The sequence below is a fragment of the Rhinolophus sinicus genome, chromosome 4 (assembly GCF_057876585.1).
Source record: "Rhinolophus sinicus isolate RSI-liver-muscle chromosome 4, RSI-T2T, whole genome shotgun sequence".
NCBI lineage: Eukaryota > Metazoa > Chordata > Mammalia > Chiroptera > Rhinolophidae > Rhinolophus > Rhinolophus sinicus.
In genome coordinates this window covers 49870524-49874623 of record NC_142504.1, presented here as the reverse complement: position 1 = coordinate 49874623, position 4100 = coordinate 49870524, and the positions used below count along the sequence as shown (strand labels likewise).

Genomic DNA, 4100 nt, shown 5'->3' with positions numbered 1-4100 from the left:
CACACACATAACCCCAATTCTTCTATCATCTCTCAAGATTTATTTATTTCCTTCTAGCATTTAATATGATCTACCATAGTTTCTACTTCAGTTACTTGTTGGTCTTCCCCATTGGACTGTAAGCACCAAGAGTGCAGGGATCTTTGCCTCCTGTTCACTGCTGAATCCTTGGTGTCTGGACTGTGACTATCTTGTTCTTTGAGCATGGGGATGAATCAATGAATTAGTGTCACTGTCATCCTAATCATAATCATCATCAACAGCCCATCTCTATCAGGAATCCTTTATTGAATATCCAAGCTGTACGGAAATATATAATCTGGTCAGAGCAATTGGATACATAATTTAACAGACTCCATTATTTGAAGTGACTCACGAGTGGGTATATCAGAGACAGATCAAACCATGAAGTTGAATAGACGGTCTTTGTTTATGTCACTGAATATAATAGCTATAAAATATAATGCTGGAAATACTACTCTAAGTACATAATTAACCAGACTGAAATGATCCAAGGAAGATTTGTAAAGGTAAGAGGCAGTCAGGATTAAGAAACCTCTTAATCTACCTAATCCTTGCAAAATATGAAGAGTAATTTATTTTTGTTGTTTTTTTGTTTTGTTTTGTTTTCAAGTATAAGTTTATTCTGGAATTCAGGTAAGAACTGACACTTATCATAGATAATCCTTATATAAAAGAATCCAGTGATTTCAACTGCAAACACCAAGAACAATTTTTTCTTCAAACAGTTGCCACTTTATGAAATCACTGTTAGGACTGCTACCACTGTCTATGGTGGTCAGTTCTCATGGTGTTTGGGTCTTCTTTACGTAACTCAGAAGTTCATCTTTTTCCACGTGGTAACTGCTTTTCTTCCGCTGTTCTTGCAACTGTTGCTGTAGAGCCCTGATTTCTTTTCCTGAAGAAAAGCCCACTTTTCTGAAGTCATAGCCACTCACAGGAAACGGGGATGGACCACTGCTGCATGTCCTTGAGAAGGCCAGCTCACCTTGATAGGTACTTCATGAGCTCACATACTCAAGTGTTAGCATCAGAGTCCCTACAATCTATATCTACTGCTTTAAATCTTTCCTGTTTCTAACTACAGACAAACCAAGCTTTTTCTCTTCTTTTGAAATCTTCAATTTAAAATCCAATTTTGTGTTTTGAATGATGAGGCCAAGAGAGTCATTGACTTTGGTGAAAAACCTTCAACATTTTTATTGACTTTGTTAAATTCTTCCAAACTTGCATTAGTAGGTAAGCCTATGTAAGAAGCCTCACCAAAATCGTAGATAAGGTGAATCAAATTATTTACATGGTTACCAATAAGAGTTTTTTCATTTCTATCCAAATCTTCTCTCCTGATATTCTAGCCAAGCCTTTTGCATTTTCGGCAATTGCTTCCAAAGTCTCAGGAACATGGTCAACAGGTTTGTGTACAATTCTCCCAAAAAACCTGAAATATCTTAAAATTTGATGACGCTCTTCTTGTATCTTCTGTGTAGCATGTCCAACAAATTTCACTTTCTTATTGTTCAAATTTTCATAACCATCAAAGTAGTCAAATAAAGTACCATCAAAACCTAAAAATATAAAATTTATAGTGAGATCTCTGCGTTCAGCCTCTTTTTGCCAGTCAGTTGTGAATTCCACCTCAGCATGTCTTCCATCAGTGACGACATCAATCCGTAGTTGGTAATTTCAATTTTTTTTCTTGAAGCCTGGCAGTAACCATCCGGCGCTTCTCTCCCTTGTTTATCATGTGAACACCATTAGACTGAGACATCCCCTTCACCTGAGTGGGGGTGGCAGTTGTGGCAAAATCCACATCCTGCGCCTTCACTCCCTTTATCAAATCCCGCACTGCTCCTGCTATTCGTAATTCATGTCTTTCTTTAACGAATAATTCTACTCACTAAGTTAGTAGGCCCCATCCTGTACAGCATGTAAGCACTTAGCATACAGAAAAGCCAGGCTTTTTACTGCAGTCTTTACTTGCCTCTTGTGATTCGGCTATAGTTTCAGATTACACACGGTAGGCCTTTCTTTCATTAGCTGTCAGACCCTTCAATCCTTCTGTGAAAAGTGATCGGAATTCTGGAGCCTGCAAATTCTTTACAAAATAGATATTGCTTCACAAGGCACAGTCTTGGCAACAGCCTCCAGGGATGCAGGTCCCTCAGCTCTGAGGAGAACGTCACCAGCCACACATCCACCCACTGCCACTGTCGCAGCTGAGCGAACTTCCCTGAAGAGTAATTTATTAAGACGACGGGCTTATTATCCTCCTTATCTAGAAGAACAAGACAGCCGGGTATAGCAACTAGTCCAGGTACAGCAACTCAACCAAACCCCAATAGTGGCTCAATTCAACAACACATTGTCTTTGTTTATCCTTTTGATCCAAGATCATTAGATGCTGTCGAAGAAGACTGGGTAACCAGCTCCAGGCAAATATGTGATACCCAGCCTCAGGCAGGCCCACAGCTCTGCTTAGAAATCCTGGAATGGAGTGGTTCTTAAAATTTTTGGCCTCAGGACCCCTTTTTTACTAAATTAATGAGGACCCCCAAGGGCTTTTGTTTATGTGCATCATACCTATTGATGTGTATTGTATTCGAAATTAAAACAAAAAATTTCAAAAATATGTAAATATTTAAGTCATTTAAAAATAGCAATAATAAAACCAATGCATTAACACAAATAACATATTTTTATGAAAAATAACAATATTTCCCCCCCAAAAAAAATCAGTGATAAGAGGAGCATTATTTTCCATTTTGCCAGTCTCTTCAATGATTGGTTTAATAAAAGAGAGCTGGATTCTCATATCTGCTTCTGCATTCAATTTGTTGAGATACATGTTCCATGTAGCTTCTGGAAAACTACTGTCTACTCATGAGAGAATGAGTGAAAACATAAATAATGTCTTATTATTATGTAATTTATCCTTCACTCTACTTTAATTTGTCATGTGCACTGAATCTGTCTTCCCAAAGGTGCCTGATGATTTTTGTTTGTGTTACCAGTAACATCCTAACTATTGACAAATGCAATGCTAAGTTTCAGTGACTGGAAGGATTGGGAAGGTTCCATGGGCTTGAGGTAACTATTGAAGATTGACTGAATTTGCCAAGTCAAGATAAAAGAAAGAGCAGAGACAGGTGAGAATTCGGGGCAAACAGTCCCTGTGATGGGGTGAGGGGAAATGAGGCTGGAAGTGACCTAGTAAGGAGCCTGGACACCTTCTGCGGCATTAAGAAGCCATGGAAGGTGACAGGGAGGCTAGCTCGGGAAGGAGGAATATTGAGCGACACTTCTTTAGGACAAGAGGAAAGGGAGAAAAGGCTGCAGATACCAATATTGGTAGTAGTGACGTAGAGGGGAGTGGACAGTGCTCATTCATCTGTTCAACACATATTTATTGAGCTGCTACTAAGTACCAGATAATTGATAGTTCCTACTTACTTTGTATTATGAGATGAATGCCATTTGTTGAGCGTGAAGGGAAGAGGGATGTGGTTATAGTTTAGATGAGCAGTAAGGGTTTGAAACAACCTGGAGCTGGGCATTGTTGAGGGCTTCACAAAGACAGACTGTCAAAGAACCACCAGGGGTTAGGCAGTGGTTGGACTAATCCACAGTTGGGAATTGTCAGAGCTAGTGGAGCAGCTGACAAAAAGGGTAAGTCTACTATGGGTACTCATGAGATCATGGTTAAAATGATTGGTCCTGGATTCCAGGCTTTTGTTTTTAATTTATTGAGGTGAAATTTGCATAACAAAATTAATCATGAACTATTTTAAAGTGTATGGTTCAGTGGCATTTAGCACATTCCCAGTGTTGTGCAACCACCACCTCTGTGTAGTTCCAAGATATTTCATCACTGAAAAGGAAATCCTGTCGTCATTAAACAGTCATTTCCCATTCGCCCCTCCTCCTAGCCCTAGGCAACCATTAATTTACTTCTCGTATATATGGATTTTCCTATTCTGGATATTTCCTATGAATAGAATCATATAATACATGACTGGCTTCTTTCGTTTAGCAAATGATTTCAAGGTTCTTCCCTGTTGTAGCAGGTGTCAGTACTTTTT

General features: G+C 39.0%; 1 pseudogene; it reads right to left on the bottom strand.

Annotated features, from left to right (window-relative positions):
• Nucleotides 1-806: 806 nt before the first annotated feature.
• On the bottom strand, nucleotides 807-2866 carry LOC109454564 (CCA tRNA nucleotidyltransferase 1, mitochondrial-like; annotated as a pseudogene).
• Nucleotides 2867-4100: the final 1234 nt, after the last annotated feature.